Source organism: Pecten maximus, chromosome 18 (genome assembly GCF_902652985.1).
Source record: "Pecten maximus chromosome 18, xPecMax1.1, whole genome shotgun sequence".
NCBI classification, from domain to species: domain Eukaryota; kingdom Metazoa; phylum Mollusca; class Bivalvia; order Pectinida; family Pectinidae; genus Pecten; species Pecten maximus.
Genome location: NC_047032.1, coordinates 4,317,386 through 4,331,769, shown reverse-complemented (window position 1 = coordinate 4,331,769; position 14,384 = coordinate 4,317,386). Strand labels below are relative to the sequence as shown.

The 14,384-nt window shown below is 35.1% G+C and overlaps 1 long non-coding RNA gene across 1 annotated transcript; it reads left to right on the top strand.

The window, feature by feature from the left end:
* The first annotated feature begins 4,715 nt into the window (after positions 1-4,715).
* On the top strand, positions 4,716-13,509 carry LOC117317079. Its single transcript, XR_004530089.1, has 3 exons — positions 4,716-5,067; positions 11,547-11,648; positions 13,395-13,509. It is a non-coding gene; the product is annotated as an uncharacterized LOC117317079 (long non-coding RNA).
* The last annotated feature ends 875 nt before the right edge of the window (positions 13,510-14,384 follow it).

The following is a 14,384-nucleotide window of genomic DNA, read 5'->3' as shown; positions in this document are numbered from 1 at the left end:
CCTTACTCACCTTGATGTTAAGACAAGTGACTACACAGCAATGGAGCTTTATGTCAACACGCTGGTGGAGGATGAGAACTACATTTTTTTGCCAATGAACTGTGCCCTCTATCTTTCCAGCATAGATGTGGATTCCACAGAATTTCAAATAGACATAAGTGTAACAGCAGGTTGCAACTATTGTAAACAAACAACTCGAGGTAGGCCAAAAGTCACAGATATTTGTATACCCAATGTACTTGTATTTTTGTAGTATGTTTAAATTTAAAAATTCTGATAGATAAACAATCTGATTAAAATCAGCTGTTACATGTCTACGTTTACTATGCACTACGCCTGAACAGATGTTCAGATGTTCAGGCGTAGTGCATAGTAAACGTAGCCATGTAACAGCTGATTTTAATCAGATTGATAGATAAAGATAATATTTTGGTGTTGAATGACATTCTGTCCACCTATAGTTCCTTTGTCAAAATATGTAGTTTTTTTTATAAACTAATGCATGCAAAATTAGTATACTTCCAAATCACCTACAAAATTAACAAAATATATCGAATGGAATGACTTCCTTCTCACTATGGAAAATGATGTTTATCATGACTATGGACAATGTCTATAAGAAATATGTTGTCACATGGAACACTGATTGTATACACTGTTTTATAGTATAAAACCTCCCTGGACTGGTACCTGTTCCACTGTGTATAGTCTTCTGTGTCTGGTACAGGAGGCTGACAAGAAGGTGGAGAAGCTGAAACAGATGCAATGCCAGGAGAATCATCGCCAGTTTATGTTTGGTATTTCTACCAAGGAAATCCATCATGAAGGAGACATTGACTCTTTACTTGGGGTCCCGATAGGTCTCCAGCCTTTGTGTCAGCGGTTTCGCCCCCGCAGTACAGTAGAGGGACCCACACCAGTCCAACACCTCAAAACACAGGATATGTCTAACTTGTACACCCGTCAGCAGACAGGTCCCACTTCATTGGTCTTTTACCTCTTTCACAACCGATAGTTAACAAACCATTCTGTTGTGGTTGTATTAAGTAAATCTATAGGAGGTAACTCCTATTACATCAATTTGAATAAACATTAAATTATAAAAGCTGCCGTAACCCCACTCACAAATCATTTGTACCTATGTGGTGGAATAGGGTTTTGATACCGAACAGTGGATGGCTAATGTGTTATTCATATGGACTTAAAGGCCTGCATTTATTGGGGATAATAACTTAAACTCAATTTGACCAATTAGATACACTTATCAAATAAAAAAAATATCAATCTTAAGAGCGTAACTTCATTTTTGAATAATGAAACAATTTCTTCACATTAATGAGTTATCTCCCTTTTTTATTACATCATCTTCGCCTTCGTTTATATATATATGTTCATGCTTGTTAACCACCTGTTATATAAGGAGATGACTAATATAGGCAATGCCTGCTGTCCAATCCTATTAACAAAATTTCATCTGTGTCAATAAAATATGTTAAAATTGAACAAACTAGACACTTTACAGACAGAACCGTAAAGTCTGTTTGCTCCAGGAGTGTCTCTGTGTCTAGATATATGCAGAGGACTTTACTTGGTGATGCGTTAGAAGAGGAGAGGAGATCTGACTTAATCTCCATGGACAGTCTGGACGGGGAATTCACCCAGGGACAGGATGATCCTCCTTCCCCTCCATGCACCCGACCTCGTACCCCTTGTTAGCTAGTTCTCTCAGTCCCCCAAGTGTAAACTCTATTACAAGTTGATGATGATAGTGATGACAACAGTAGCTGGCTGGATGCTGACACCGATGTTGAAGCCAGGGTATAGCAATAGCTCTTGGAATTTCATCCTACCAAACTGAAAACGTGAACTGTAAATTGGCATGAATTGCTGACTTAAGCCATTTTTACTTTCAAGAATGTTAAATGCAATAAAATAGTCTTGATATTATTCCATGACACATTAATCCCATTTTGAATTTATTTCACTATTGATGCCTTATGATTAGTTCCCTTTTGGTAAAGAAAATAGTGGGGGCTATAGAGGCTTAAAGTTTAGCTCACTTGGTCCAATGTTGTATGAACGAAGGGAGGTGTCATGATAGGGAAAATTGAGCTAAATCCTTTAAATCCCTTATAATTCTTAACAATTCAATGGATTTTGATGAAATAGATTTGGTCTTAAGTATCATTGGGCAAAGGAGATATATCGTTGTATATATGGAGGGTGTTGGTCACATAGGGCCAGAGAGATGTCTAAATTCTTTCTTCTTGAAAAATGACAAAATTTGGTCTAAACCATTGATTGAAGATGCAGCATCAACATACATAGAAAAATAATTATAATGTATCTTCAAATATTTTGCCATGATTACTGAAATATACTGGTGAGCGATGCAGGCCATTTTGGCCTCATATTAACCGAATATCAATCAACTCCATACATGGGTAAAGTCCGAGTGTGTCGTACAAGTGACAGCCAAGGACAAGATCACTATTCATTCAATAGATTTTGATCATGCTTTATATCATGGTCAAATTTGACATTAACTTGCATCACGGCTCATTAATTGCGGGATAACTAATCAAGTACACCCAAAGGGATGTGTATTACAATGCATTGTTTCATAGATGAAACATTAGAAAGTGGAATAATGTTTACTGGCAAAATATTGTGACTTGAAAATGGGTGCAGGTTCATCATTTGAATTAAATTATACACTTAATTAATTTGACACTTGATGTGTGAAAGTGCTGTACAATGTCAGTTACTTGTTGGGAAGTTTGGTGTTACCTTTATCTTAAATGTATTCCTATATTTATTTTCTTAATCAAGTTTTGTTTTTCATTAGTAATTTGCAATCACACATTGAAAAGTATATTTTTATGAAAAAGTAATGTGATATATGGATTATTAGCTAATAAATGTATTGGAAGTTATCTCCATGTATTTGTGTCTGGCACCTCAGTGTCTCCATACATCACTTCACCTGTGTGTTTACCTGTTCTAAAAATAACTTGTGTTGGAACTACATTTTGACACATGGTACAGTGATTTATGATTCTCTTTATTGTAATGTACCTTCACTTCCATGGACTAGTGTGACCTTATATTTGTGTTTTCAAGGATATTCTCAACAAATAGTTGTGGGAGGGATGTTTTTTTTTTTTTTTTTTTTTTTTTTTTATCTTTTCAAGTTTTAAAAATTACAATTTTTTTGTAGTACCGAACCAAAAATATTTATTAATTTCATTAAAAAATTGTAAGCACATTTTCTATTAATGAGCATGTATATACTTGTTGTTAGTGTAGATCATAGGATGCAAAAAAAAGTACATAACTCCCTGTAATTATGCTCTATTCAGCCATGGTCTCTCTAGCATATGTCATGGACATAGTGTCAGATGCTCCCCCTTAAACAAATTTTGAATTGTTTGTATGTAGTTTTGAGCAATAATGAGTAAAAATGTAGCTAAATCAAGCGTGATAAAGCACATTTTCAAAAATAAAATTTCTTAATTCCTTATAAGGTAGCAGTGTACAGTAACATTGCCCTATTCTGAAAAATAAGGCACATGTTTAAGATATGTAAACATAGCCATTTAAGATACCTATTGCCTATACTAGAGTATATATATTTGTAATCTATACAACATTTGTAATTTTACTACAGCTGTAAAAGAGAAGAAGTGGTCTTGTATTTTTCTATGTTGTCCAGACCTGTGAAAACCCTTAAAACACCTAAAACGTTGCAAAATATCATGATTTTTGCCAGCAATGACACACTTCTCTTCACATTTTGTTTCCTGGAACCTATGTGAACTTCGATATCTAAATCCCAAAGACAGAATTAGTCTTGCAATAAGTTTTTTGTCTATTATTGGAAGTAAATAAAAGGAAATGCCATTTTTTGGGTCAAAATATTGTCGCTGATTTGACGTGTAAACCAACAGATTCACACAATTATTTGGATTTTTTCTCTTATCATGTTAAATACATTAAACTGAATATTCCGTATGGTATAACATCGAAGTTAATACCCGTGGTCAGCGATATGAGGAAGTTAGAAACTCGATTGAGTGATTTGGAAATTTATCAAAGGAATAAGCATTACCCTATCGGTGTCATAGAAAACGGTATCAAATGAGCGATAGCGCCTATACTAATGAAGCTGGCACATGTTACAAAAACGTCGACGTCGTTCCATGTGTGACTAAACATAATCCAAATAATTGTCACGTTTTACTTGTTGTCACGCATTATGCAGCTTATATGAAAAGCAGTGAAAATATGAAGAGTATATTGAAAAAAATCCAGAATCCTCAATTGTAAAAGACAGTCCCAATACCTTAAACGATCAAAGAATCATGTAAGATAATATCTATCGAAAATAACCTTACGTTTCTGTATTGGTGTGTGTAAATATAACTAGATTCAGACGCCTGTGATGTTATTCGCCTAGTGGATGTTCCTCGACATATTTTAAATCCGAACACGTACTTTACCATCATGCTTTGTCATGAGATGCTATCAAAGTTTCATGAACATATGTCCTTGACCTTCTACAATGTACTGCAAACGCTTGACAAGTACTGTAATATTTTTATCTTGTGCTATAATGTGTATTTGGTCACCTTTTCAAAGAAAGCCAACTTCCGGGTAGTTAGGTGACTTGTCAATCAACACTAACCCCTTGGACACGTCCAGTGTATCTCGACCAGCCGTAAGGTCACTTCTGAACTGACCATCTGTACAAGGAAACACAGGAAGGCTAGAGGCGGTTAGATGGTCAGCCGCGCTCAGGACCTGGTCATTCGCTATTCGGGACAGTTCTGCGGATGACAACAAAGTGCACGTACTTCCGGTAGTCGTGCTAACTTTCCAGAAGAATGCATAAACAATTGTTTTTTGTCCTTCTGGTTTGTGCTGCGGGGTACATTATAGCGCAGAACAATGGCAATGTTTACCAGGCAAACAGCAACACTGACGTCATCAGGGAAGTGTATGTCCCCATCACCCGCCCTGGTAGTCGGAACATCGGTCCAATCGTCGATTACGTACTACTCGGCCGTAAGTTCCCCTCATAGCTAGCTGTTTGGTTTTGTTTTATTTTGTTGTTTTTAGCTCGTCTCTTCCAAGAAGAGTGAGAGCTTATGTCGTCACTCCGGCGTCGGCGTCGGCGTTGGTTTTTCAAATGTTAAAGTTTTGGTGCAAGTGTTGAAAGGTACAGTAATTTATGGTAACATGGTCCCTGTTGGGGTCAAACTATCCCCTGCCGGAGTTAAACTAAAAGATTTTCTGAAAAAAAATAGATTTTTGAAAATTTTTGGACTTAGAAAATGTTTGCGTTAAGTTTTTGGTGCAAGTGTTTTTGCGTTAAGTTTTTGGTGCAAGTGTTGAAAGGTATCAATACATCACTTTATAATTGTACTAGGGTGCTGATAATTGGCAATAGAGTCCCTCTGGGGTTAAACTATCCCATGCCAGAGTAAAACTAAAAGATTTTTTTGGGAAAAAACCAGAATTTTCAAATTTTTGGACTTACAATATTTCTGCGTTAAGTTTTTGGTGCAAGTGTTAAGAGGTTTTAATACATCACTTTATAATTGTACTAGGGTGCTGATATTTGGCAATAGAGTCCCTATGGAGTAAGACAATCCCTTCCTGGAGTAAAACTTAAAAAAACAAAAATGGATTTTTTCTTTTTAAATCTGTGTTTTTTTGTTTTTGTTTTTAAATCTTTGGACTTTGTGTTAAGTTTATGTTGTGAGTGTTGAAAGGCATAGTAATACATGATATTAGGTTCCCTGTGGGGGTTAAACTATCCCTTGCCGGAGTTAAACTGGAATATTTTTTGGGGGAAAAACACATTTTTTTTAAAAATTTTGTGCAAATGTTGAAAGCTATTAATACATCACTTTATGATTGTACTAGGGTGCTGATATTTGATAAAAGAGTCCCTGTGGAGTTACACTATCCCTTCTTGGGGTGAAACTGAAAATAAAACAATGTGAAAATGCTCACAATCGACAATTTATACCGGTCCACATTTTTCAAGGGAGATAACCCAGTGGACACAAAACGTTCGGAGAACGTTCGGAAAACGTCCTATTCAGGTCACAACGTCCGGGACTTTCCTACAACGTTGTGAGAACGTTTTATGTCAAACGTTAGTACAACGTTAGCTTTTGACGTTGTAACAACGTTGTCACAAGGTTTTAATGCAAACTTTGTGTATTTGTTGTTAATTTTAAACGGCTTGCAAGTTTACACAAATGCCAAAGGCATACGGAACGAAAACATCAAATTTCATGATAAAGATAAATTTAATTATCTAATTTGCTCGAAATTTGTTTTGTCAATAATGAATATGTTTAGATTGGTTTAAAAGCAACCTACGTCGCCTATAATGTGCCCTAATGATATAATATCGATCATTGATCCTTTCCTGATCCAATTTTGCTGTAAGACCTCCTTTGATACAAATAAATGTGATCAAACGAACTTACTAGGTTACGATAACAAATCGGTGTTACCTCCCTTTATGTTGCAACATATATCCACCAGGGGGCAATACAAACATTCACATTCATTTCAAAAACAATTTTTTTAAACGACTTTAATTTCAGTTTTAACTGCATGAAAATATCATGTTTTGGTTGAAATCGTTGCAATTTTTTCGGGAAAAGAAATAGATAGAGAGAAGAAAAAAAAGTATTGATATTTGCGCGGTAATTTTAACTTCCGGTTCTTTGTTCTGCAAACACACGTGGGCCGTACACACACACATTTCAATCGGACTGTTGACTTGCTATACTGGATTATGTACTTGCTTTCAAAATAACATAAGGAATCAGCTTTCTTCCCGAATACAGATCAGTAATTCAAGGTAAGTTCTATATGATTCGTATTTTGTTTATTACACTGCGTTTGATTTTGACTTGTGTTTATTTACAAACAGATCAGGCATGTTATGATTTATCTTCATGTACGTACGTACAACGGATGTACGTTTTTGGTATCACCGGGCATAAGTTTAGTTTCACGCATATTTGTTAACCGAGCACGTTATGATATATTGCCGAAAAGTTTACGGTATATCAATAATAATTGTTTTGATTGTTTTTCTATTTACAGATTAAATGGTGATAACTGGATGCACCGAGGTAATCAGAGACATCAGATAGGAGTGATGGGAGGAGTGCAAGCACATGGACACATGGAAATAAAGACATTAAAATAATGTTTAAAAAAACTTGAGTTTTTGTTGTACATAATAGGTAACAATAGTACAAAATAAAATAATACAACGTTGTGACAACGTCTATGCAACGTAAATAAAACGTTGCCACAACGTAACTCAGTAACGTTGTGGGAACGTTGTATGAAAACGTTCCCCAAACTTTCATTTGCAACCTTACTACAACCTAAATGCAACGTTGCATCCTGACGTAACTGCAACGTTCTCTAGACGTTGTGTGCCCACTGGGAACTCTCATAAGGATAATATTTTGTCAAAAAATTGAAGAAATAGGTCCAAAAGCAATTACATTTGTATTTAATATATTCATTTAATCTACAATAGCATAGCCTGTCTCCCGAATGTTTGTCAATAAATAATTTATATATATATAAATTGGTATGGTTTTGAAAATTGCATGAATTCACAAAACATAATCTGATCAAGTAAACAATATAGATATTAATGCAATTTGCGAAACCATTCCAATTAATATATTTCAATTGTTTATTGACAAACATTTGCGAGACGAGCTATGCTGTTCTCCAACAGCTCTTGTTGTTCTTTATTCCGTTTATTTTTTGTGTTTTTGATCTGTTTTTGCTTTTGTTTTTCCGTTTTTATATATCTTTTATATTGTTACAGATTTATATTCAAAACACTGTCAGTAGAGAGCAAATCTTGGCTGGTCCTTTTTGTACTTTATTTACAGGAGTGAATGTGATTTACATGTAATTTTGTACTTTATTAACAGGAGTGAATGTGATTTACCTGTAATTTTGTACTTTATTTACAGGAATGAATGTGATTTACCTGTAATTTTGTACTTTATTTACAGGAGTATATGGGATTTACCTGTAATTTTGTACTTTGTTTACAGGAGTATATGGGATTTACCTGTAATTTTGTACTTTATTTACAGGAGTGAATGTGATTTACCTGTAATTTTGTACTTTATTTACAGGAATGAATGTGATTTACCTGTAATTTTGTACTTTATTTACAGGAGTATATGGGATTTACCTGTAATTTTGTACTTTGTTTACAGGAGTATATGGGATTTACCTGTAATTTTGTACTTTATTTACAGGAGTGAATGTGAATTACCTGTAATTTTGTACTTTATTTTCAGGAATGAATGTGATTTACCTGTAATTTTGTACTTTATTTACAGGCTTGTATGAAATTTGCCTGTAATTTTGTACTTTATTTACAGGAGTGTATGGAATTTACCTGTAAGTGTGTACTTTATTTACAGGAGTGTATGGAATTTACCTGTAATTGTGTATTTTATTTACAGGAGTGTATGGAATTTACCTGTAATTTTGTACTTTATTTACAGGAGTGAATGTGATTTACCTGTAATTTTGTACTTAATTTACAGGAGTGAATGTTATTTACCTGTAATTTTGTACTTTATTTACAGGAATGAATGTGATTTACCTGTAATTTTGTACTTTATTTACAGGATTGTATGAAATTTACCTGTAATTTTGTACTTTATTTACAGGAGTGTATGGAATTTTCCTGTAATTTTGTACTTTATTTACAGGAGTGAATGTGATTTACCTGTAATTTTGTACTTTATTTACAGGAGTGAATGTGATTTACATGTAATTTTGTACTTTATTTACAGGAGTGTATGGAATTTACCTGTAATTTTGTACTTTATTTACAGGAGTGAATGTGATTTACCTGTAATTTTGTACTTTATTTACAGGAGTGAATGTGATTTACATGTAATTTTGTACTTTATTTACAGGAGTGAATGTGATTTACATGTAATTTTGTACTTTATTTACAGGAATGAATGTGATTTACCTGTAATTTTGTACTTTATTTACAGGATTGTATGAAATTTACCTGTAATTTTGTACTTTATTTACAGGAGTGTATGGAATTTTCCTGTAATTTTGTACTTTATTTACAGGAGTGAATGTGATTTACCTGTAATTTTGTACTTTATTTACAGGAGTGAATGTGATTTACATGTAATTTTGTACTTTATTTACAGGAGTGTATGGAATTTACCTGTAATTTTGTACTTTATTTACAGGAGTGAATGTGATTTACCTGTAATTTTGTACTTTATTTTCAGGAATGAATGTGATTTACCTGTAATTTTGTACTTTATTTACAGGCTTGTATGAAATTTGCCTGTAATTTTGTACTTTATTTACAGGAGTGTATGGAATTTACCTGTAATTGTGTACTTTATTTACAGGAGTGTATGGAATTTACCTGTAATTTTGTACTTTATTTACAGGAGTGAATGTGATTTACATGTAATTTTGTACTTTATTTACAGGAGTGAATGTGATTTACCTGTACTTTTGTACTTTATTTACAGGAGTGAATGTACTTTTTTATTTATTTCCAGTAAGTTATATATTATATTGAGCTTGTAGACATCATTTTGATTGATAAAATATGCTTTAATATACATATAACATAGAACCGATAATAGGTAAGTGTAGTAACTCACCGCCAACATGGGGACGCCTAACCATGTAAAAAAAATAATGTCTGTTTTCATATATATACATGTACATATGATATTACATATAATAATATCATACATTTTGTAATTGTCGCGTTTTGCTGTAATTTCTATAGAAGAGGAGAAATGATCTGTGTAAGTGTTTGTATTTCGTAGGTAACAGAAAACTTGTTTTGAAATTGAAAATAGGAAACTGAGTAAGGAAGTGGTCCCCAGATGTTAACAGAAGATGTTTGTCGCACTTTATTGTTACAAATTTAAGTGTTCTGTAAGGGAGTGGTACTCAGATGTTAACAGGTGGTGTTTGTTTCACTTTATTGTTACAAATTTAAGTGTTCTGTAAGGGAGTGGTACTCAGATGTTAACAGGTGGTGTTTGTCTCACTTTAACGTAGCTTGTGTGAAACTTTTATGTAAAATTCGCCGTCTTCGAAGAAATCGTTTGTCAAATAAAATTCTCATGTGGACAACAAATCAAAGGAAAGGTTGGTTTAGCACAGTACAACGTCTATGTAACGCCATTGACCCGAACAATCTGGTATCCGACGTCGAATTATCTACGAATTACGTCATGAGACATTTGTCTACCAACCTAGCCAATAACGACAAGCTTGAATGGTATAATGCCCTATATGACGATAGGAACAATGCTAACGGTAACAAACTTCGTACATACAGAACTTTTAAAAACGATGTTAAAACTGAGCGGTACGTCAGACTTGACATACCCAGAATCCATAGACGTAACTTAGCTCTTTTTCGCGCGGGATCGCTACCATTGGCCGTTGAGACAGGTCGGTACGCCAGGCCGCCCGTACCCCTGGCAGATAGACAATGTAAATTTTGTACTCTGCAAAAAATTGAAGACGAGGAACACTTCTTAGTAGAATGTGAACTTTTCTCTGATTTAAGACACACTCTTTTTCTCAAATGTGCTCAGCATATTGACGGTTTTCATGATATGAACAATAAAAATAAATTCATAAGTATTATGTTAAACGATGATCTCCAGCCAACTGTAGCAAGTAACATTTCATCCTTCTTCAATAGGCGAAAAGTATTTAATTGATTATTTGAATATATGTAGGGTAGATAGTGAGCGCTTGTAGGTTTGGGTTGCCTCATCACTTTCGCTCATATCCTCTCTTGATATTGTCAAGGATATATAACTTAATAATAACTTTAAATAAGCATATGTGTTCTATAATAAATACGGTAATAATTGAGTTAATTAAATATGCGTGATCTCGTTACTTCCACTTACTGAAATTTGAACATTTGAACTTTCAACAGTTGTAGGGGTCATAATTGAAATTTCACTCATTCATGTATTCGTACAATAGTTCAGCCTCAGTTTTGTGATACTTTTATATATGTACATATTTTTCTTGACCATACTATACCGTAGTCTGTGTACATTAAGCTATATATATATTGACTTTTAGGTGATACACTTTTATTATAACATATGTGATAATTTTTTTACTGTTTTAAGTGTCTCATAAGTCAACCATACTGGCTGGGTGTTGATCATTGTACTATGTATATTTTATTGTATAATGTATTTTATGTTGATCAATGCATGACACTTTAATAAACTAATTATTATTATTTATTTATTATTATTACTTTATTGTTACAAATTTAAGTGTTCTGTAAGGGAGTGGTACTCAGATGTTAACAGGTGGTGTTTGTTTCACTTTATTGTTACAAATTTAAGTGTTCTGTAAGGAAGTGGTCCCCACATGTTAACATTAGGCGGATGCCACATGTGGTGATATTATTATATTGAATTTTTGTTTACAAACAGTTGGTCTTTCCGTCCTTTACTTCATCCTGTGTAATGGTACTGGGGACCTGATATCATAATACCCGCTGGGAAGTATGACTACCGAAGAGTTCCGGGTTAAAGGTAGGTAAATTTGTTTGGTGGCGTAGTATATTATATATAGATAACTGTGCTTTCGGAATATCCGGGGATTTTAACTTGAGCTTTACTTTGAAATCTCTCATGAGTTTCCTCCTGTTGTGATGGTGAATGTAATAGTATGTTAGTATATATCGATATGGAATTTTTCGAATGTGTCCTGTATGAATGTTCTAGATATAATCAAGAGTGATATACATGTATGTGTGTTTGTGTGTATGTTTATCAGATTATGTACACATTTATGACTTAAAGTATCTTCAGGATGATGATGATGATGATGATGATGATGATGATGATGGTAATCAATTGCATTTAAGCGGTCTGTTTGTACATGTATTTTCAAATGGATGCATTAAAAGGACAGTGTTAAACTTGAGTGAAGACGATTTTATTACGAAGGAACTTCAAACTTTTCGCTAGAGTTGTCGTGGTCAGTCTCAGTCACACTTTCGCCCTTTCATTTAAAAGTATATTTAGATACCACGTTGCTATGCATGAAATGGGTACAACATTACCTGTGACGTCACATTTAACAGTTCTTGTCGTCTGTGGTATGCTTATGAAAATCAGATACATAAACCTAAGATTTAACTGATAATAGGTGGAATGGGAAGAACCACAAAAAGCCCAGTTGTCATCGAGTTGGTTGTTTTATATGGAAAATGTTAAATGTGGGTTTTTTTTATGAATAATTCTGACCATCTTGAAGCTTGTTCATGATCATCAAACCAATAAACAATACTAGGTACAAGATATGGTCCGTACGTAGCCCATATGTGGCCCATACGTGTCCAGATGTGGTCCATACGTGGTCCACACGATTTTCATACGTGGTCCATACGTTGTCCATACATGGCCCATACGTGGCCCATACGTGTCCAGATGTGGTCCATACGTGGCCCATACGTTGTCCATACGTGGTCTAAACGTTGTCCATACGTGGCCCATATGTGGCCCATACGTGTCTAGATGTGGTCCATACGTGGCCCACACGTTGTCCATACGTGGCTCATACGTGGTCCATACATGGCCCATACGTGGCCCATACGTGTCCAGATGTGGTCCATACGTGACCCATACGTGTCCAGATGTGGTCCATACGTGGTCCATACGTTGTCCATACATGGCCCATACGTGGCCCATACGTGTCCAGATGTGGCCCATACGTTGTCCATACGTGGCCCATACGTGTCCAGATGTGGTCCATACGTGGTCAATACGTTGTCTATACATGGCCCATACGTGGCCCATACGTGTCCAGATGTGGTCTACACGTTGTCCATACGTGGCCCATACGTGTCCAGATGTGGTCCATACGTGGCCCATACGTGGCCCATACGTGGTCAAGATGTGGTTCATACGTGGTCAAGATGAGGTTAATATGTGGTCAAGATGTGGTCCAGATGTGGTCCATACGTGGTACATATGTGGCCAATACGTGGTCCATACGTGGTCAAGATGTGGTTCATACGTGGTCAAGATGTGGTCCAGATGTGGTCCATACGTGGTACGTATGTGGCCAATCCGTGGCCCACACGTGGTTCATACACGGATCATCAGAGGCTAACACAAGAAGGGATCAATCTAATTCAGTCATGGGTTAGGGTCATGGGTTAGGGTTAGGGTCATGGGTGATGAATAAACAACAAACAAACATGAGCCACATAACAGGTATAGATGAAACTATTAGTGTTGTTAACACAACTATGGAGGTATCTTATGTTGCAGGACCAGTAACACTCCTGACGTCACACCGGTGGACTGTTTTCTTGGCTCATTTTCAAAGGAATTCCGATCAAATGTACAGTTTTCAATACGATAAAATAAAAAAATGGTCTAAAAATTAACGTGTTTGTTTTTATCCCCGTTTTAAATATCCCTGTATGTGTGTGTTTTTAATATCCCTGTATGTGTGTGTTTTTAATATCCCTGTATGTGTGTGTGTTTTTAATATCCCTGTATGTGTGTGTGTGTGTGTGTGTTTAATATCTTTGTATGTGTGTGTGTTTTTAATATCCCTGCATATGTGTGTTTTTAATATCACTGTATGTGTGTGTGTTTTAATATCCCTGTATGTGTGTGTGTGTTTTAAATATCCCTGTATGTGTGTGTGTTTTTGATATCCCTGTATGTGTGTGTATTTTTAATATCCCTCTATGTGTGTGTGTTTTTAATATCCCTGTATGTGTGTGATTTTAACATCCCTGTATGTGTATGTGTGTGTTTTTAATATCCCTGTATATGTGTGTTTTTAATATCCCTGCATATGTGTGTTTTTAATATCCCTGTATGTGTGTGTGTGTGTGTGTGTGTGTGTGTGTGTTTTAATATCCCTGTATGTGTGTGTGTTTTTGATATCGCTGTATGTGTGTGTGTTTTTAATATCCCGGTATATGTGTATTTTTAATATCCCTGTATGTGTGTGTTTTTTTAATATCGCTGTATGTGTGTGCTTTTAATATCCCTGTATGTGTATGTGTGTGTTTTTAATATACCTGTGTGTGTGTGTGTGTGTGTGTGTGTGTGTGTGTGTGTGTGTGTGTGTGTGTGTGTGTTTTAATATCCCTGTATGTGTGTGTGTTTTAATATCCCTGTATGTGTGTGTTTTTAATATCCCTGTATGTGTGTGTTTTTAATATCGCTGTATGTGTGTGTGTGTTTTCAATATCCCTGTATGTGTGTGTGTTTTTAATGTCCCTGTATGTGTGTGTGTGTTTT